Source organism: Helianthus annuus, chromosome 8 (assembly GCF_002127325.2).
Source record: "Helianthus annuus cultivar XRQ/B chromosome 8, HanXRQr2.0-SUNRISE, whole genome shotgun sequence".
In the NCBI taxonomy this organism is placed as follows: Eukaryota; Viridiplantae; Streptophyta; class Magnoliopsida; order Asterales; family Asteraceae; genus Helianthus; species Helianthus annuus.
In genome coordinates, this window is record NC_035440.2 from 89415981 (window position 1) to 89439169 (window position 23189).

At 41.9% G+C, this 23189-nt stretch overlaps 1 non-coding gene across 1 annotated transcript; it reads right to left on the reverse strand.

Moving 5' to 3' along the window:
* Positions 1 to 1835: 1835 nt before the first annotated feature.
* LOC118481352 lies at positions 1836 to 1941 on the reverse strand. The gene has a single exon (XR_004865559.1). It is a non-coding gene; the product is annotated as a small nucleolar RNA R71 (small nucleolar RNA).
* Between the last annotated feature and the right edge of the window lie 21248 nt (positions 1942 to 23189).

The following is a 23189-nucleotide window of genomic DNA, read 5'->3' on the forward strand; positions in this document are numbered from 1 at the left end:
GTGGTGATTGTGTTGAACAATTTTATCTCATTTTGCTACAATGTTTGTTCAAGCCATGAGTGGCTAGTTTCTTTATGATCATCTTTAGTTGAAGGTTGTTAAGACGGTTGTATCATGATTCCATATTTCTAGAATGGTAAACTTATTTATATTTTGTTTACTATGGTGTGTTATTACTTGCTTGTAAATTGTTGAATCTTGTTTTATCCTATCTTGAAATCATACGTTCTTGGTGTCGTTGGCAATCGAGATATCATGGGTAAAGTTAGGTTGGGGTAAGGGTTGATTGGTCATCGGGTAACAACCTCACGTTCTAGGAATCTGAGTACTTTGTTCCCTTTTATCACAACAAGTAATCTTTCATGAATCATGTCTATGTGATTCTTTCTAGTGGATGATAGTACAACCGTTGAAACAAACTGGAAACTGAAGATGGTCATTTGTCTCTAAATCGTTTACAAAAAACACTTTCATTTCGCAATTAGAATAGTAATTTAGTTTTTAAAACTCAATCAAACAAACCAACTTTTGAACTTTATTTTCTTGCAATTAGCTTAATTTAGTTAAATTAGATAAACTCTCAAATAGCACATATTCCACAAACTCCCTGTGTTCGATACCCACTTGCTGCTATCTACTTAGTTGTAATTGGATTAAATTTGAGGGTAAAGTTCTTGTACAAATAATCTTAACATACTAAACATACAAATTGAAGGAAAACTCAAAAAGACAAGGTGGCATTTTTGTAATTATCAATAACTATCAAAGTTACTCTACAAATATACCTAAAAAACCTAACCACTCCCCCCACCCCCAAAAAAACCTAAACCCCCCACCCCCAAAAACCTAACCCCCCCCCCACCCCCAAAAACCTAACCCCCCCCACCCCCCAAAAACCTAAAAAAAAAACTAACCCCCCCCCACCCCCAAAAACCTAAAAAAAACCTAACCCCCCCCCCACCCAAGCTAAAATGCTAAAAACTAAACCCCCAAAAAACCTAAAAAAATAAAAAATAAACACACAAACCAGTCGGGTTTCCAATGCTCGACTCTTCCATTTGGGCAGTCTTCGGGAATTCAAGGAGATGGGTATGATGAAGGATATGGGGAGTTTGAAGGTTTTGATGAAGACGGGTATGCTTATGGGGGTGATGGAGATCAAGGAGAATTCGGATACATGCAAGGTCAAATGCAAGTAATGCCAAGTGTTGGTGGAGTACAACAACAACAACTCATACCACAACACATTCGGCCAAGACCACAAGGGCCACAAATGCAACGCCCTACACCATTGCAACAAGTTCGACCGCAACACATACAACCACAATCCCAAAGACCAATTCAACGCCCACCGATGCCACAACAACAGTTTCAACAACCAATTGCACCACAAGGGTATGTACCCAGGCCAATGGGTCCTATTCCTCCAAGGGGTAGGTTCGGTGTACCAAGGAGGCACCTTAGAGAAAATGTGAGGGGCATTGAAGCGCATTTTAGGCCGGTAATCACTCATAATCCCTCACCGGTAGTCATTCCTCACAATGATCAAGGGAGGACATTTGAAGTGAGGACCAACTCATTGCAAAGCTTGCCAAAGTATAAGGGTTTAGCAACGGAGGAGCCTTACTTTCATTTGGAGGCTTATGACTCGATTTGCAACACTCTTGGGAGTCAAGGGTTTTCAGCCGATGATATTAAATTGGTACTATTTCAATTTTCTTTGGAAGACAAGGTGAAAAAGTGGTTCTACACATTACCTTCAGCATCTATATATACATGGGGGGAAATGCAACAAACCTTTTTGGATGAATTTTACACCGCTCAAAAGACGAATGATGCTAGAAAAGGGTTGAGGAGCTTTCAACAACAACATGGTGAAATGTTTCATGAGGCTTTTGAGTGTTTCAATATGATGATCAAAAATTGCCCTCACCATGGAATTGAATTGTGGGAATTAATGAATGCTTTTCACGAGGGGTTGAGTGCTGAAGATGCTCGTGATTTAATGTCTATCACTGGTGGGACTTTTGGTACAAATTACGAGAATGATGATTAGGAGTTTTTGGAGAGCATGGCAACTACATCAAAGAGAAAAGCTCAAGCATCGAGGAGAGCACGACCGGCCATTGCCCGACCTCAAGTGCACGCAATAGATGACGGTAATGTTCAAACCACTAACCAAATTTATGATTTTTGTGCATTGTGTAATGAAATGGGTCATGCGGCTGAAAATTTCCAAGGAATGGTGGAAGGGCAATATGAAGAAGTTCATGCCGTTCAAGGTCAAGGAGGGGGTGGTAGAAACTTCAACATGAATTCTAACACTTACCACCCCGGGTTGAGGAACCACCCGAATTTTTGTTATGGGAACCCTTCGAATCAAGCAAACCCGAATTTTCAAGGTAGCCAAGGAATTTATGGTCCGCGCCAACCTTACAATAATCAAAGTGGATATCGAGGTGGGAACAACCAAGGATACCAAAGGCAATACCAAACGGGTCAAGAACAAGGGGGGTCTTCGGGTGGAAATGAAATGATGGAAATGTTGAAGAGCATGCAAGCGGAAATGCAAAAGAGGAACCAAATGGATGATGCTCGCATTCAAAAGGATGAGGCCCGGGACAAAGCGATTCAAACTTTGACCACCCAAATGGGTCAACTTGCAACCGAAGTGTCCGAATTGAAGAAAAACAAAGGTCAATTACCAAGCGACACTAAGGTAAACCCATCTCATGGTACTTAAAGAGGTAATAATGTTAACATTCGCCATGTAAGTGTTTTGAGAAGTGGGAAAGAGTACAAAACCAATCCTTCACCGGATTTGGTTGATGGGGTGGTTAAGGATATAACGGGTCAAGAAAGTGAGGAAGAAAATGAACCACCTATTGTTTCTTCGAAAAAACCCAACTCTGAAAAAAACCCGAAGCTAATAAAGAAAAAGAAAAAGTAAATGAGGGTGAGGGATCTAGTGAAGTACCATTTCCCACGGCTTTATTAGATCCGGGTAGAAAAAATTTTATTTCAAAACGGGGTCCTCAAAAAGAGGAAATGTGGGAGGTTTCTAAACGGGTTAAAATTAATCTTCCTTTACTTGAAGCTATTAAACAGGTACCCGCTTACGCGAAGTTCTTAAAAGAATTGTGTACTCAAAAGAGGCAACAAAAAGTGCCTAAATTGGTAGACTTGACGGAGCGGGTAAGTGTGGTATTGAAAGGAGACCTTCCTCCTAAGTTACAAGATCTGGGAACGCCCCTAATAAACATCCAAGTTGGAAATTCTCAAACCGCAAGGGCGTTATTGGATCTTGGAGCCGGAGTAAGTATCCTACCGGGGGGGTTGTATGACCAATACGATTTTGGTCCATTGAAGCGGGTTGAGACAACAGTTGTATTAGCCGACTTGTCTCATAAACTCCCACGGGGTATCGTACGGGACGTGATAGTTAAAGTTGATGAGTTTTATTATCCCGTTGATTTTCTTGTGCTAGATTACTCATCCGCGGACCCAATTCAACAACAAAATGTCATTTTGGGTCTGCCGTTTTTGAATACCGCACATGCCATTATTGATTGTCAATATGGTACGGTCGACATGACATTCGGTAATAGAAAGATAAGATTAAATGTTTTTACTAACGGTACTAACATTTATGGTGATGAGTGTTTCTTAGCAGATTTCATAGATGGATACGACCCGAAGGAAGTCGAAGAGGAAATTTTGGGTTCTTGTGTTTGCGATGTGTCTTTGCAGGTACATGCATGCGAGTTGGAAAATGAGGAGAAGGAACAAGAAGCTCTCGCGATGAAGGAAGGAAGGCCACCATGGACCCACCAAACGGATACACTACCGGTGGAAATTGATTCGGGTACAAAGCCTTCTTTGGAATGTCCACCAAGTGTGGAGTTGAAGGAGCTACCAAAGCACCTAAAGTATGCATTTTTGGGGGAGAATGACACTTTATCGGTGATCATTGCCTCCAACTTGGAGGTAGCTCAAGAGGAAGAATTGATGCGGGTGTTGAAGGCTCATAAGGCGGCGATTGGGTGGATGATAGCCGATTTAAAAGGTATTAGTCCATCCATTGTGATGCACAAAATTATTACAAGTGAAGAAGCAAAGCCGACCCGTGAAACACAAAGAAGGTTGAACCCAAACTGGAGAGAGGTGGTAAAGAAAGAAGTTATCAAGTGGTTGGATGCGGGGATCATTTATCCCATCTCGGATAGCGCATGGGTAAGTCCGACTCAGGTAGTGCCTAAAAAATCCGGCATCCAGGTAGTAAAAGATGAGCAAGGTGAGCAAATCGCCACCCGCCCAATAACCGGGTGGCGAGTGTGTATTGATTATAGAAAACTAAACGCTGCTACCTCTAGGGGTGTGCAAAAAACCGAATTAACCGAACCAAAACCGAATTAACCGACAAAACCGAACCGAAAAAACCGAACCAAATAAAAAACCGGTGGCTCGGTTAATGGTTTTTATGAAAACCGAAACTAGTGGGTTGGTTATGGTTATCATTTTTTCCATACCCACCATAACCGAACGGAACCGACATGTAATAAATCTTTGTAGGATTTAAGACTTTTCACCATATTTTTAATATTTGATGTTTTTGACTGAATATTTTTAGTACTTATGGGTTTTTCATATCATTTTGTGGTTTTAGTTGAATGTTTATTTAAATTTATGAAATGTATCATATCACTTTATTTGAATATTCGATAATAACTGATATTAATATTATAGATTATATGTATTTTTAATACTATGTAATATACTAATATATACAAATTTTCAATAACAATTTATTCCATGTTAAAAAAAAATTAAGCTATTTTTAGCTAAGCTAAATACACGGTTAACCACCCATAACCGACCCGCTATAACCATTAAAACCGAATAACCATAACCACCATAACCGATCGGTTATGGTTATGGTTATCCAATGACTGACATCGCGGTTATGGTTATGGTTTTTGGTCAAAACCGACTCAAACCGACCCATGCACACCCCTAGCTACCTCTAAAGACCATTTCCCGTTACCCTTCATTGACCAAATAATTGAAAAACTTTCCGGTCAAAAAAATTATTGTTTTTTGGATGGGTACTCGGGTTATAACCAAATTGCCATTCACCCGGACGACCAACACAAAACCACGTTTACATGTCCATATGGTACATTCGCTTTTCGGCGGATGCCATTTGGACTATGTAACGCCCCCGCCACGTTCCAAAGATGTATGATGAGTATATTTTCGGACATGGTCGGGGAATCTCTTGAAGTGTTTATGGATGATTTTTCCATTTTTGGCCCAAGTTTTGACTCTTGTCTTGATGAATTAGAGAAAGTTTTAAAAAGGTGTGTTGAGACAAACTTGGTGCTAAGTTGGGAAAAGAGCCATTTTATGGTTCAAGAGGGTATTGTGTTGGGGCATGTGATTTCGGACCGGGGAATGGAGGTAGACAAAGCAAAGATTCGGGTAATTTCATCTCTACCCCCACCAAAGAATGTTAAGGGGGTGAGATCTTTTTTGGGACATGCGGGGTTTTATCGAAGGTTTATTAAAGGCTTTAGTGTAATTACGAAACCTTTATGTAACTTGTTATTAAAAGATGTTCCATTTGATTTTACTGATGAATGTTTGTAAGCGTTTCATGTTTTGAAGGAACAGTTGGTGAAGGCTCCTATCTTGCAACCACCAGATTGGTCAAAGCCGTTTGAAATCATGTGTGACGCTAGCGACACAACTATTGGAGCGGTTTTGGGTCAAAGGGTCAATAAGAAACCGGTGGTAATTTATTATGCAAGCAAAACTTTGTCTGAGGCGCAACTCAACTACACCACAACCGCGAAGGAATTATTAGCGGTGGTGTATGCCTTGGACAAGTTTAGATCTTATCTTTGGGGGAGCAAGGTGATAGTGTATTCGGATCATAGTGCGGTTCGATACCTAATGGAAAAGAAGGATGCAAAGCCCCGGTTGATTCGTTGGGTGCTTTTGTTGCAAGAATTTGATCTTGAAATCCGGGACAAAAAGGGATGTGAAAATGTTGTTACGGATCATTTGTCCTGGATCCCATTGGAAGGTGTTGATGACCCAAGCGAAATCAATGAGCGGTTCCCCGATGAGCAATTGTTAGCCGTGTCTACGTTTGTTGCACCTTGGTATGCCCACTATGTAAACTATTTGGCCAAGGGTGCAATTCCGAATCATTGGACGAAGAAGAGACGACAACAATTTCTTAGTCAAGTGAAGCAATATATATGGGATGAACCAGACTTGTTCAAAATCGGGCCCGATCAAGTGATACGAAGATGTGTTCCCGAAACCGAAGTTTTAGAGATTTTGACCCATGCTCATTCATCGGCATGTGGAGGGCATTTTAGTGGGAACAAAACGGGTTATCGGGTGTTATCTAGTGGGTTTTATTGGCCACTATTTTTAAGGATTCTTGCGAGTATGCCCGGAATTGCATCAATTGTCAAAGAGTGGGAAGCATTTCGAAACGGGATGAAATGCCGTTACAACCGATCTTGGTAGTGGAGGTATTTAATGTGTGGGGAATAGACTTCATGGGTCCTTTCCCAAACTCAAATGGGTTTTTATACATATTGGTTGCGGTTGACTATGTTTCGAAATGGATTGAAGTTATCGCTACGAGGACCAATGATCACTCCGTCGTATGTAAGTTTGTGCAATCCAATATTTTTTCCCTATTCGGTGTGCCTCGGGTGATATAAGTGATGGTGGCTCGCATTTCAAAAATTTCAATTTCGGGAAGTTGTTAAAGAGATACAATGTGAATCATCGTGTTGCTACACCGTACCATCCACAAACGAGTGGTCAAGTTGAAGTTTCCAACCGGCAAATTAAAGAAATTTTAATGAAGACGGTGAGAACGGATCGGAAAGATTGGTCAAGCAAGCTTGATGATGCGTTGTGGGCTTATCGAACGGCCTACAAAACTCCACTTGATACAACTCCTTATCGAATGGTTTACGGAAAAGGGTGTCATTTGCCTATGAAGTTGGCACATCGGGCATATTGGGCAATTAAAACGGTGAACGCAAATTATGACGAAGCGGGTCGGGCGAGAAAGCTTCAATTTAATGAAATTGAGGAAATAAGGGATCAAGCTTATGAGTGTGCATCCGCATATAAAGACAAACTGAAGAAAGTTCATGATGCGAAGATAAGGAAAAAGAACTTTGAAGTGGGTCAAAAAGTGTGGTTGTATAATTCAAGATTAAAGATGTTCGCGGGGAAACTTAAAAGCAAGTGGATGGGTCCTTACGTTGTCCGAAGAATGGGAAGATTCGGTGATGTTGATATTCAAGACGAACAAACAAATAAGCAACAAACGGTGAACGAGCATCGGCTCAAACCGTACTTGGAAGGTAATGATATCAACAATCTCGAGCTTGACAAAGTGGGGTATATTTTACGCCCGGTGGATGACGAAGAAACGTGAAAGAGGCCCAGGTTTGGTGTTTGTAAATATTTAGTTTAGTTTAATTTGAATTAAATAAGTTCCGTTTAAACCGGTGTTCGAAACAAGTGCGGGGAAATTTTCACGGATTTCCCGAACACATTGTTGAGGACAACACGGGTTTTTAACGGGGGGTAGGGTAATAATTTTCATGTTCTTAATAATTATGAAAAACTATAAAAATTAGACAATTTTGGAAAGCTAAAAAAAATAAAAAAAAATAAAAATAAGTTTTGCCCAGGTACCGCCGTAGCCTACGGCTGGGAGCCATAGGTTACGGCCCATGTGTGAAAAAAGGAGCCTTACGGCTCTTGGCTCCTGTCTTACGGCGAACCAAAATCTCCCAGGTCTCACCGTAACCTACGGCTGGGGGGCCGTAGGCTACGGCTCGTAGCTGAATCTCTGTTCTCTCCTCTTGTCGGCATGTGTGTATATATATATATATATATATATATATATAACCAAAAATAATTATTAATAATAATAGTACTTTAATAATAATAATAATAATAATAATAAATTCCTTTAATAATAATAATAACTAAAAATTCCCCCAACCACAACCACATATCGTTCATTGTTCCCCAACCACACATTTCTCCATCTTCTTCCCCACTCAAGAACCCTAATTTCCATTACCTCACAACTTCATATCTCCCTCATATCTAGTCCGATTTCAGTGATTTTTGGGTCCATTTTGGGTGAAATTTCACAAGGAATTCAGATTTACACTTGTATCTTGAAGATTCCTTTGTTTTGGGGTCGGATTTGAGCCTGGGGGTGCCGAAAATTTGGGGTTTTTTGTGGGTTTTTGTGTGAACTTCAAGTTTTTGTGATTCTCATCTTCTACAACACTAAGGTATGCATTTTCTTGTTATTCTTTTATGTACATTGAGGTTTGTAAGTTTCGATCTTTGTTTTTGCTTACATACACTTGCTAGTACATGATAGATGTAGGAATTTGTGAACTAATGCATGTATGGGTATAAATGTGTTGATGTCTAGTGAAAATTTTTGAAAAATTCTGATTTATAGGGACATCATGCCGAAATTTTGTTTGAAAGAATGAAATTTTTGGTTTTTGAACATCTATATCCATAACATGAAGCAAGTGTGGGGAAGATTGGGTAAAAATACTAACTTGAATTGTTTGTGTGGTTTTGAATGTGTGTAGGCATGGTGACGAAAAAGGGGAAAGGAATTGCAAGTTCTTCTAATGCACCTCAAGGGGATGATGCGCAACAAAAGAGGAGGAGATTGACCCGGGTTGGTGACCCGGACTCGGAGAAGGATGCACCTCCAAGGGGTCCGAAGCTGGATTGGACATCCGGTTCATTGCTAGACCAACCAGCGGAATGGAGAGAAGATCTATTTCATGAACAAATGAACAATTTGAAACAAAGAGGTGAAGCCTTTATTTGTGAAAAGGAGATTCGGGAGGTCGATTTCGGGCCATTCGGGATCACGGCCAAGTTTAACGCATTTGGGTTGGGGGGTGGCTATGAAGTGTTATGATGGTGAGGTAAAAAAGATATATGACAAGCAGATTCAAGAATGGGTGGCATCACTTGAATGTCCCCCGTTTAAGGCCCCAAGCAAGATGAGACTTGTTGGACGGTGTAATGGGTAAGCAAGATGAGAACTTGTTGGACGGTGTAATGGGGTGAAAGTAGAAATGTCTTATGACTCTTTGCGCCGGATAGCAAAGTTTGATGACGGGCCAGCCAATGAGTACATTTACCCGAGTCTCAAAGACCTCTATCACGAGCCCAATCAGCATACGCAATGGCAAAATATGCTCGATTACCTCTTTCTTCCGGGCACGACACATGGGAAGTTATATCGACACAATTTAAGAATGGAAGCAAAGTTGTTGTTGACGTTGTGCATGTACAATGTTGTTCCAAGGCGGGGTGACAAGATGGAAGTGGGGCACCAAGAGGTACCGATCCTCTATATGTTGATGCATGGTTCTCTAAAGGTCCCATTTCGATTCCAAGTATTGAATAACATCTGGTTGAGCAAGAATAGTGGGGAAAGAAAGATTATACCTCACTGCCGGTTGATTACGTCATTGCTTAAAAAATATGGGGCGATTAAAGGAGATGAAAAAGGTTCTTACAAGAGGTTTAGACCATTCGACCTTAAGAATCTTGGGCCAGGTTGGATTTACAAGGAATCGGAGAGGTATCATAAGCTGAAAACAGATGGGAGACGATGGAGAGCGTTAAAGGTGGATCCAAGACCGTTACGACCGGGTGAGGCCGATGAGCCCGAAACATCGGATGATGAAGTGAGTGGAGATGATGATTACCGTGAAGACACCTTCATGGTTGATGCTCAAGTTCAGGGAGCTGGTGTGCAAGCGGGTTATGTGGGGAGTGCATTTGATTATGCATAACATGCTTATGATCCGTATTGGGCTCATTCGGGAAATATGGGTCAAATCATTGAACAAAGGCGGCCACCTACTTTCGGTGAATGGAGTGAATCAAACCAAATGTTATTTGATCAACAAACCTTTATGGGTGCTAGCATGGAAAGAGCTCTCAAACAGAGCTATGATAGAAACGAACAGTGGAATCGAGCTCACATGTACGCCCATAATGAAGAAGTGAACAACCGCTATTTAGATGATCGTCAAAGACGCTTGCATGATCAGTGGCATGCGGGGCAACCACTCGAAGCAGATCCGCCAGTTGTGGACTATTCTACATTACCACCGTATGATGGTAGTGTATCATACCCCACCCCACCATTGCACCATTCTCAGTGGGTGGATCCACATGCTATGATATACCAACAGGCGAATCCAAGTGGTGATCAAGGAAGTAGCAGTAGCGGTGGAGCATTTGGCTTTGGTGAGTGGACTGATATGATGACATCCATCTTCGGGCCTCCACAGCCGAAGTACTACTAGTCAGGTTGTATTTTGCTCCTTTGTACATTTTTTGTATATATGTTTATGTGGTATGTTTATGTTATGGTTGGGAGGTAGGGTGGTGTTTGATGTGGATATGTTGTTGGGTTGTGAGAGTTGGTGGTGTCTTTAATAATAATAAAAAAATACAAAAAGAAACATGGGGTTTGAGAGTATAAGCAGATGTTGGTGTTTTTGGTTAAAACGATCTTTTCCTCGAAACCATACATTGGGACAATGTATCCCAAGTGTGGGGATGGGGGAAATTTTTGAGAAATTAAAAAAAAAATTTGGAAATCCAAGCGAAAAGTGTAAAAATTTGAAAACTTGATATTGTGCCATGTGACACACCGACACCCGTTCTTAGTCTTTTCTTGGTGAGAATTGAGCCACACATGAGTGTTATTTCTTTGTTTGAGTGGCGGTGTGTGTAGTGTGTTAATAGAACTTGTGTGTGAATACTTGTTAAATCCTAGAGTTAGCATGCTTTTGAAGATGATAGGGGACTTTTAGGTAGCCTCGTCTAGATGTGTGAGAATGCGGGATTGGTGGGTTGGACCTCATACATTACATATATGAGCTTGGTATTATGAGGGGTGGGGGTTTGGTCCATAGAAAGCCATGTTTGAGCCTTAAACCATTCGATTGAAACCCAAAGCCTACTTCCTATATAAATTTTACCCTTTGAGATGACCCGGTTTAGGAAATGTAGTATGAAATGTTGACGTTCTTGCATATATTGTAAAAAAAAAAGAGAAAAATATGAGAAAAATACAAAAAGAAGTGTTTAGTTGCAATGATAGTTTAGAAGTTGAAGAAATTGTGTATATAGTTGATGTTTGTTTTGTTTAGTAGTGAAAATAAAAACCGGGTCAAATCAAATAAGCTCTTATATATATATATATGTACTACCATTTTCCTACCTTTGCACCTAGCCCCGTTACAACCCATAAGTCCTTTGATTCATAAGTATGCAAGATATTTGTTAGGAGGAAACTTGATTCTCATACAAGCTTATTGTCGCACACACATACACACGCATTGAGTGGTTTAGCATAACTTGCTAAGTTTTCTTGTCACCGAGAGTTTTTTTTTTTTTTTTTTTTTTTTGCGAGGGGTGTGTTTTGTGGTATGATTGAAAGTTAGTAAAAGGACGGCACTTTAGTTTGGTTTGCATAACTGATCGCTTGTGATTGTGAATAGTCTTTGAATAGGTTGCTTGGGACAAGCAACGGGTAAGTGTGGGGATGTGACGGGTGGTCCATAGGACAACCCTTAAACGATCTAAATACGTGCACATTCCATGCTTATTTTGGTTAATTACTTGGACATAATAATCACTAGATGTTCGGATTCGCAGGTGTTAAAATGCCCAAAATACGAGTCTTAGGAAGCTTGGATGGATGGTAGAAGTTTGGGAATCAAAAAGATGAAGAGAGCCAGTGTAGAAGGAGAAACAAGGAGAACGAGGCCACTCAGGGCCGTAACCTACGGCAGGTGGCCGTAGGTTACGGCTCCATGTTGACTTGTGTGATCACGTTGACTGCCGTAACCTACGGCGGAGGGCCGTAGGTTACGGCTCCGATTGAACTCAAACTTGAAACTCCTCTATTTAATGTCGTTTTTATGAGGTTTTATGAGGGACTTATGATTGCTTTTCGGTTACCACCTGGAAGCACACGAATTGGGACCATATATTAGTCACTTAGAGCTTGAAGAACATATCTTATCATCTATCTTTCATCTAGACTTGTTTAGTGGTGATTGTGTTGAACAATTTTATCTCATTTTGCTACAATGTTTGTTCAAGCCATGAGTGGCTAGTTTCTTTATGATCATCTTTAGTTGAAGGTTGTTAAGACGGTTGTATCATGATTCCATATTTCTAGAATGGTAAACTTATTTATATTTTGTTTACTATGGTGTTTTATTACTTGCTTGTAAATTGTTGAATCTTGTTTTATCCTATCTTGAAATCATACGTCCTTGGTGCCGTTGGAAATCGAGATATCATGGGTAAAGTTAGGTTGGGGTAAGGGTTGATTGGTCATCGGGTAACAACCTCATGTTCTAGGAATCTGAGTACTTTGTTCCCTTTTATCACAACAAGTAATCTTTCATGAATCATGTCTATGTGATTCTTTCTAGTGGATGATAGTACAACCGTTGAAACAAACTGGAAACTGAAGATGGTCATTTGTCTCTAAATCGTTTACAACCAACACTTTCATTTCGCAATTAGAATAGTAATTTAGTTTTTAAAACTCAATCAAACAAATCAACTTTTGAACTTTATTTTCTTGCAATTAGCTTAATTTAGTTAAATTAGATAAACTCTCAAATAGCACATATTCCACAAACTCCCTGTGTTCGATACCCACTTGCTGCTATCTACTTAGTTGTAATTGGATTAAATTTGATTGTGACCACGACATCACGTCACTGCTCACCTTTACACTATGTGTACTGACCTTTATTTTAATGTATGTGACAGGTGTTTAGGATGCTATCTGCTAGGATGCTTGCTATGTGGAATCAAGTTAGGAAGGGTCTAGAAACAAACAAACAATTTATTTAAATCTGAGTTGTCGGAACATGTTATTTGTTTTTGAGATATCGTTGTCTGTAATAACTTAATTTGCTTGATGGATTATGGTATGGGACATAATATTAACTATCTGGTAATGTAGTTGTTATGGAATTTCTCTTGAACAATCTGTTTCACTCAGTGCCATGCCCCGATGTTTCCGTCATCGGTTGGGGTGTGACAGATTAGTATCAGAGCCATAACTATAGGGAATTAGGCAAGACTTGACCTAGTCCGGGTCGATGTCTTAGAAACGACCTAGTCTATAGTCTAGGTACCAACAGACCGACTTGTGTATACCCTGTAAGGTTTTTGTACAAGCTTACTTGCTATTTCTCGCCCGCACTCGCTAAACACTATCACTGCATACTACTTTCAAATGAACAAGTGATTAGGTCGAGACTAGGTGTGAAAACCACAAACTCTCAACCAAATCGCTTGTTCGACCCGCATTTTATTTAAAAACAGGAGGATTTGCATTGAATCAGGAGTGAAATCCATACTTTAACGCATAATTCCTCCCTATTTTATCAAAACAGGAGTGAAGTTGTTAAGTCAGGGGTGAAACCCGAACCTTGACAACTTGTTCCATGCCCTATTTTGGTTTTACAAAACTCTCACCAAAGTCTCGACGGACTGCAACGACTTGAGACACGCTGTAGCTGGAAGGATGCGTGCCGTTCGCCCAAATCGAGGCGAGAGCACAGTCCCAAGGGCCAAAGAGTGTACTTGAAGTCCTTGTGAATAGTCGAATCACTTTGGGTAGTCGATGTCTATCGAGCCTTAGACAATCTATAATTCGATTTAGAGCTCGCAACCGCTGATTTTTATGTGTTTCGACCCTGAGCCCGCAACTGCTGACTCTGATATTTGTCGCTTTATGTGAATTTTATGTGTTTTATGTGGTTTTAGCAGTTTATGTGTTCCGATTTTTGTGGAATTATTCGCTTTTCGCCCTCGCTTTAATCGGCACACACGACTCGCACTGCACATCTATCTCAAATCGCTAACAAATCGCTGCTACTTGTGGAAGATCGCATGCTATGTTACTCGTTGTGTATTCGCTAATCGCAATCGCTATTCTCGAATTAGCGGACTTTGAATGATAGGTTTCTGTGTACTGATTGTCTCATGTGCTTCTGTGCCTTGCGTGCTTACATGCTCCTATGTCCCTATGTGTTCCGTGATTATGTGCTTATGTGATTATGTGTTTATATGGTTGACGTGTTCCTGAGCTTTATAAAACAGACTTTGGAGAAATCCGTTAGGTTATGTTCAACTTAATCAAAACTGTGTTTGAGTCCTATGACGTTGTCTGTTGCAGACAATGTCGTCATCTGGATCCCTTCACTCTCAAACTGCTCGCCGAAACCATAAAGACAAACGCATTGCTACTCTCGTCGCTACGCGGATAGCGAAAGTTATCCCTCAGATCGTTAGCGACCTAAACGAGAATGCTAGTAAGTCTTCTGAAGAATCCCGAACTGATTCGCCAAAAGCTGTTTTTAGCTTCAACCAGTTCAAAGCCTGCGGCCCGAAAGAATTTACCGGCGAAGATGGGCCTACGGCCATGTTCCAATGTTCGATTCGATCGAAGTCACCCTGCGCCAGAGTGGCTGACCTAATGAACTCCGCACTCTTAACGCCACTGGCGTCTTCCAATCCCGAGCTCTAGATTGGTGGACGGCTGAGAGTAACAAACGCGGAAATGATGCAGCTTACGGTTTGACATGGGATGAGTTGAAGGACGTCATAATGCAAGAGTTCTGCCCTCCCCATGAGCGCCAAAAGTTGGAGGACGAGTTCTGGCATATTAAGCAGAAGGATGGTGACAATGCTGCTTTAAGTGCTCGCTTCAAGCAGCTAAGCATAATCTGCCCAGATGAAGTTAAAACGCCCGAGATCACCATCAAGAAGTACATCCGTGCTCTTCCGGATTGCGTGGCTGATTTCGTTCAAGCTGCAAAGACGACAACAATTGAGGAAACCTACTAACTCGCTGCTGAGATCAACGATAAGCGAGTCAAGTCTGGTTATTGGGATAAAGCCTCTAAGAACCTGCAACAAGCTACCGTTGTTCCAACCGCTGAAGCCGCCGCCGCACCACAATCTTCAAAGTCCTCTCGTCGCAAGAGGAAGAACAACAACAACAGTAGCAAAAATTGCGCTGTCACCACTACTGCCCCACTTCAAGCAGTACCTGCTCAACCGCAGCCTCAGCACCACCAAGTAGCGGCACTGGTTACCAACGCACCGCCGGCCACGTGCGTACACTGGTCCTCACCCGGCTTGCCCTACTTGTACTTATCACCATCCAGTGGGAATCGCTTACAGATACTGTGTGCACTGCAATATGTATGGCCACTTCACCGCCAACTGTCGTACTGGTCCAGCTCAAGGTCAAGCTCCTGCTCAACAAGCTCTACTTCCTGCTCCCCAAGGCCAGCAAGCGGCTCCTGCATCCACGATCCATGCTAGAGCTTGCTTTGCGTGTGGTGATCCCAACCACTTCGCAAACATGGGCCCCAATCGAGTGGTGAAGCAAGAGCCACAACAGCAGCAGCCCCAGCAACAGCAGCAGCAGCAACCAATAGCCCGCGGACGTACTTTCAACATCAAAGTCCGTCAAGCTCAAGCCGATAACAATGTGGTGAATGGTACGTTCCTTGTGAATGGTATATATGCTTCGTGTTTATTTGATACTGGAGCCGATAATTGTTTTGTATCGTTTGAATTCAAAAAGCTCCTTAATCGTAAGCGCGCCCATCTCCCCTCGACGTTCGATGTGGAAGTTGCCACCGGAAGAACCGTCGCCGTCAGTTCTGTTCTTCGTGATTGTATTCTCGAACTCAACAATCAAATCTTTCCTATTGACCTTATTCCGATGCAACTCAGTAGTTTTGACGTCGTAGTAGGTATGGACTTTCTTCGCGAAAACCATGCTGAAGTTGTTTGCTTCGATAAGATGATTCGATTCTCGCTCGCTAATGGTGATCAACTTTGTGTGTATGGTGAAACTCCTTCGAAAGGTCTTAAACTCATGTCGTGCGTCCAAGCTAGCAAGTATCTCCGTAAGGAATACAGAGCTTTCTTGGCTAACATTGTAGTAGCGGAGAAGGAAAAGAAAGGGAAGGAAATAAACCAGGTACCTGTTGTTCGTGAATTTCCTAACGTTTTCCCTGATGATCTTCCTGGGTTACCGCCGAGTCATGATATCGATTTTCGTATCGACCTCATTCCTCGAGCCAATCCTGTTGCTAGAGCTCCTTATCGACTCGCTCCGTCCGAAATGCGCGAACTCTCGAGTCAGCTCCAGGAATTGCTTGATAAAGGCTTCATTCGCCCTAGCACCTCTCCTTGGGGCGCACCAGTCCTTTTCGTCAAAAAGAAGGATGGGTCGTTCCGGATGTGCATCGACTACAGGGAACTGAATAAGCTGACAATCAAGAATTGCTATCCCCTGCCCCCGAATCGATGATTTGTTTGATCAGTTACAAGGTGCTACGTGCTTCTCGAAGATTGATCTACGCTCAGGCTACCACCAGTTACGCATTTAAGAGGAGGACATACCCAAAACCGCTTTTCACACTCGATACGACCACTATGAGTCCGTTGTTATGCCCTTTGGTTTGACCAACGCACCTGCGGTTTTTATGGATCTGATGAATCACGTGTGTAAACCATTTCTCGACCGCTTCATCATCGTGTTCATTGATGATATCCTTATCTATTCGAAGTCGAAAACCGAACACACGCAACATCTACGTTTGGTTCTCGAGCTACTCCAGGGGAATCGACTCTGTGCCAAGTTCTCCAAGTGTGAATTTTGGCTAGAGGAGGTCAAATTCCTCGGTCACATTGTCAATAGTCAAGGTATTCACGTCGACCCCGTGAAGATCGAAGTTGTCAACAGTTGGGTTACACCTAAGAACCCGTCTGAAGTCCGTTCTTTTCTCGGACTAGCAGGCTATTATCACCAATTTATCGAAGGATTCTCTAAAATCGTCGTGCCGCTTACTTCTCTTACTCATAAAGACAAGCCTTTTGTTTGGGGAACTGAACAAGAGACTGCCTTTCAAATCCTCAAGCATATGCTCTGCAATGCTCCCGTCCTCGCTTTACCCGACGAAAAACGATGACTTCGTTGTCTATTGCGATGCCTCGAACCTTGGCCTTGGTTGTGTTGTCATGCAACGTGACAAGGTTATTGCCTACGCATCTCGTCAGCTCAAGATCCACGAGAAGAACTATACAACCCACGACCTCGAGCTAGGCGCAGTTGTTTTTGCGATGAAAATTTGGCGACACTACCTTTATGGTACCAAGTGTACGGTCTTCACCGACCATAGGAGCCTACAACACATCTTCAGCCAAAAAAAACTGAATATGCGTCAACGCCGATGGGTGGAACTTCTCAACGATTACGACTGTGAGATTCGTTATCATCCTGGCAAAGCAAATGTCGTTGCCGACGCCATTAGCAGACGAAGCTATTTGCATAGCGTTCGTAATGTTCAAGCCCAACATCATCTCGAAACCCTCATCCGCGAAGCCTAACATGCTTGTTTCACCGAACGCACTCTGGAGAAGGAAAGGATTCTCAACGATGGAGCCTAGCTAGTAAATAAGTCGAATGGGATATTCCATTATCTGGACCGAATTTGGATCCCTAAACTGACCGATTTACAACAGATTTTGATGGACGAAGCCCACAAGTCCCGATATACTATTCACCCCGGTGCCGACAAAATGTACTAGGACCTTCGCTACAAGTACTGGTGGCCGGGCATGAAGAAAGATATCGCTCTCTATGTTTTGAAGTGCCTGACTTGCTCGAAAGTCAAGGCCGAGCATCAAAGACCCTCTGGCTTACTCGTCCAACCCGAGATCCCCATGTGGAAATGGGATAGTATAGCTATGGACTTCATAACGAAGCTTCCGCGCACGCCATCAAGTCACGACAGCATCTGGGTTGTTGTTGACCGTTTGACTAAATCTGCTCATTTTATGTCAATACGAGAAGACTACAAGGTAGAAAAATTAGCCCGAATCTACACCGACGAGATCATATGTCGACATGGGACGCCTCACAACATCATCTCTGACCGCGATGGTCGGTTTACCTCGCGTCTGTGAGAACATTTCAATCCGCTCTCGATACTACGCTTAATCTAAGTACCACTTTCCATACCCAAACCGACGGTCAGACTGAGAGAACGATTCATACCCTTGAAGACATGCTCCGCTCGTGCGTCATAGATTTCGGTGGTAATTGGGACGCATACTTACCTTTAGTTGAATTATGGTACAATAACAGTTATCATTCCAGCATTCAAATGGCACCGTTTGAGGCATTATACGGAAGAAAATGTCGATCGCTGAAGAAACACTGGTTTAATTGACCGGAATCAACTGAACCAGGTGGTTTGAATCTGCATAAAAGGGTTAAATCTCCTCGTTCGATTCGTGGGTGACTGATCTTCTTCTTCTCACAATAACTGCAAAACAACCACCGTTAGACTCGCCACGGGGAGAATGGGGGTTCTCTCCGTGACTACCCTCTGGCGTGAGAATAAGTACAGGGTTTGATGAAGAAGAAGAAGTGTAAGTGAAGTGAATGTAACTTGAGAATTATACCTGAATTATCCTTCTATTTATAGCCGAAGTTTGGGCGGGAAAACCTGTTGGTGAAATATTGACGGAAAGTGCTATTTCCGTAAGCGGTTATTTTTTCCTTCCGTTAATCACTAACGAGTGTGAAAGCACACGGATCGCGATCTTGATCGACGGTTGGGGTATTGTCACGTGGAAAGTGGACAAGTGAAAATCTCTCTTCAATTCTGTGCCATCATCGTGACTTCAAAGGAGCCTGGGATGATGCCACATGGCCATTCGGTTACAACCGACTGGTGGTGCACGATGGAGCCTTCTTGAAGAATACAGCTGTAATTCTGTGTGGCTCCTTATTGTATGGTATCAGAGAAGTTTATTTTATCCAAGTCTGGATATTGATTATGCGGAAGTGTTTGTTAGGATTTTTATCCTTATCTTTTATGGAGATTGGCGCAAGGATTTGCTAGTTTCCTTTTGGCGCGCAGGTGTAGGATATTGTTTTCTTTCTACTTTGTAGGACCATTGCGCAGCCGCGCAAGGTCTAAAGAGGATTAGAAGGATGAGGTTGTGGTATGGTCCCAAGTACTTGAAGCAAGGTTTTTGGGACCTTACCCCGTCAATCGCCTATTGTATGGCACGAGATCGGAGACTTGCAAATAACAGGTCCTGAGCTGTTACAAGAAACGACTGACAAAATCCTCCAAATTCGAGACAACCTGCTGAAAGCTCGGAGTCGTCAGAAAAGTTACGCTGATAGACGATGCAAGCCCCTTGAATTTAACGTTGGCGATCACATACTCCTAAAGGTATCACCTTGGAAGGGTGTGGTCAGATTCGGCAAGAAAGGAAAGCTCGCGCCTCGCTATGTGGGACCCTTTAAGATTCTGGAAAGGATCGGCAAAGTAGCCAATAGACTCGAACTACCGGAGGAACTTAGCAACGTCCACCCGACTTTCCACGTTTCGAACCTCAAAAAGTGTCTGGCTGAGCATGATTTACAAGTTCCACCGGACGATCTACAAGTGGACGAAACATTACACTTCATGGAGAAGCCTGTCGAGATCATGGACCGACAAACCAAGCAGCTCAGGCGCTCACGCATTCCCATTGTGAAAGTTCGCTGGGAAGGCAAACGTGGCGCAGAGTTTACCTGGGAACTCGAAAGCGACATGAAGGAGAAGTACCCGCAGTTGTTTATTACGGCTAAAGCTTAATTTCGGGACGAAATTCCCTTAAGTAGGGGAGGCTGTAACACCTCGTGTTACGAAAGTCGAAGTCAAAGTCAAGATTGAAGTCAAAGGAAGAAAAGATTGCTAATTGCGATCTGTCACTCCTTGCTAAACTGTTGTTTTGACTTCTTTGACTTGTAATCGAATGTTTATTTTATTTGCTTTAGTTGTATTATGTGGAGTATCTGTGAATAATCGAAGTTTAATCGATGTTTATCGCATGTTTTACCGCTTATCGCTAACCGCATCGTAATCGCATTCGCAACCCGAATTATATGTTCTAGATATTGTTTTACGTGTGTGTGTATGTGTGCCTTTTATGTGTTACTTGTGCATGTTTAATTATGTTTATGTTTGCGGTGATTAATCGAAGCGCAATCGCAACTCTATCGCAACACAAATCGCAAACGCTAAACGCCAGTTAATTATGATGATTATATGTTAGATATAGTATTTGTGTGTTTATTATTACTCTATCGCATCGCTCGCTCGAAACGCATCGCAACGCTCAATACGCGAATCGAAACGACGAAACTCAACATGCCGGACACCAGGATCGAGTGGCCATCCGATCGGATTGCCATCCGATCGGTGACCAATCCGACCCATGCTCCCTTTCCTCTTTTGTAAACCCTATAAATACCCACCTGTTACATCATTTGTGATATGACAGCTCTCTACTCGGCCAGCCGAACTCAAGCTCATCTTTCCCTCGATTTCTCGCGATTCTTGTAAGTTTTCAACCTAAACCTTGTACTTCTATGATCTACACGCACTTCTTCATCATTTTCTCTTTTGAATCTCAACTTTTAACCGTGAAATCAATGGATTTGAGGTGTTCTAGGGTGATGTCATCATGGAGTTCTTATGAACTTCAAGTCTTAGCCTCATTCCACCAAGAACAACTCAGATATGAAGGATTTCCACAATACTAAACAATGTTTTCGCATAGATCTGCACATATTCATGGTTAAAAGGATTGAAATATAGTTTTCCAACTTTCTTTCAACTCATTTACACTCAATGCACTCAAAACCGATAGAATCGGAGCTTGTTCTGATCTTCTACTCCTTCTTAGTGATGTCTTGGTTTAAGATCTGGTTTCTATCAAAGAGACAACCGATTTCGGGTTAAGCATGAACCGCCATCTCGAACAGTTGACTGATCGGACTAGGGTGATTCCTGTTCGATCGGATCACTTGGGTCTTGATGGGGTTTCTGTTGTTTAGCACGTTGTCGTATCGTCTCAAGCAAACCGCAAAACTTAACAACTTTCAAGTTAGCAACACGATCAGGTCGCCGGACGGACTGCCGTCCGATCGGATTGCCATCCGATCGAACCACAATATGATCGGATTGCACTTGAGGGTTAACACTTAACTTTTATCCAATTTTCAAAAGATCTGAACGTCGAACGGATTGCCGTCCGATCGGATAGCCATCCGATCGAACGACCATCCGATCATGTGACGTTTGGACTCCAACACTTAACAATTTTCAACATGTTCAATGCATAGTCAGTTCTAACGGATTGCCACCCGATCGGTAGACCATCCGATTGAGTGATAACACTGCTGTGAACTTGTTCTCTGAGAAATACCTCGCCGAACGGATCGTCATCCGATCGAACCTCCATTCCATCGAACGACCTAAAAGGTAGAGATACTTCTCTGTTTTCAAAATGCTACAACGAAAACTTCAAAACCATCATACACAAACGCATCCTTACCAAACAAGATGTCAATCCAATCGAATGGTCATCCGATCGGATGACCTTCCGAACGGATTGACATCCGATATCCGACACTTACCACCTTTGCACCATTTAACGCACCGCTCATCGTTCATGCTACCGTTAACTGTTCAGGCTAATCTCTCTCAGCGCTCCCTTCAATCCAAGAGGGTGTTTACTTGTTAAACACAATCTGTGAGTATACTTGATCCCTTTTTTTGCTTTACGCACTTTTGGGTGTTACATACGTTACTTATTCTAAATCACAATCGACACAAACGCAACACTATTTATACGCTAATTGTTATTGCATGCTACGTGTTATTCGATGAATGCTTGTATGTTATGTTATCACAGTGATTGTTGCCTGACACCTTAGCAACGATAGTACTATAGTTTGGATTCAGCACCTGTCGTGGACAGGGGTTATTAAGGGCTTTACTTCACGTGTCCCAGTGGGGATATGTGTTGCGCATTCTACAACTCGCAGTCACGTCTGTGCATATTTCTCTGTCGATAACCTACTTGCCTTGACTTTATACATGTTCCATGCTGGTTATGCGTAAACTATTTTCGAACTCTATTATACTACTAAAATTGTATGCTCACCTTTACACTATGTGTATTGACCTTTATTTTAACGTATGTGACAGGTGTTCAGGATGCTATCTGCTAGGATGCTTGCTATGTGAAATCAAGTTAGGAAGGGTCTAGAAACAAACAAACAATTTATTTAAATCTAAGTTGTCGGAACATGTTATTTGTTTTTGAGATATCGTTGTCTGTAATAACTTAATTTGCTTGTTGGATTATGGTATGGGACATAATATTAACTATCCGGGAATGTAGTTGTTATGGAATTTCTCTTGAACAATCTGTTTCGCTCAGTGCCATGCCCCGATGTTTCCGCCATCGGTTGGGGTGTGACATCTGGCGCCCAAAACAGTTTTGAACCCCTTGCGAAGTGTAAGGGAACACCAGAATTTAATTTTTGGCATTTTTTTACAACTTTGATCCCTCAACTTTGTTCCAAATCCCATTTTCATAAATTTTGTCCCCCTCTTCTAACAAATCTGGAATATCTGGAGAGTTTTCGGACACGTGTTGCTTTATGATTAGATAAAAATATTTGGTTGTTAGATGCCTCATCCCTACGTGTCATTGTCAACATCTTCAAACCTGTTACATGTATCATGTGTAAAAATAAAATAGATTTTTGGGTCGACATAAGTTGGTGAGTAAATCTAAAAGTTTTAAGTAAAATCGCTTTTGTTTATTTGTTTTAATTAGTAAATATTAACATGCAAGCCAATGGTAATTAAGTGATAAAATGCATGTGGATTCGTTCCTTGGATCGATTCCTTCACCGATGAATACGTATGAACACGTATAATGTGCGGAATCCAAATACGTGTGTGAAAGAGACACAAAGATGTAATTATAAGATGTTTTCTATTGATGTTTTGACAGTATAGAACCACGAAAACAAATTGACAGAGTTTCCCACTCAAGTCAAAAAAGCTACAAATGACCAAGACCCTACACACATATATATAGTAGTTGTGCCTTCGTACGAAGCCGTTAATGGTCCCTTCGTACGAAGCTAGTTCAACATG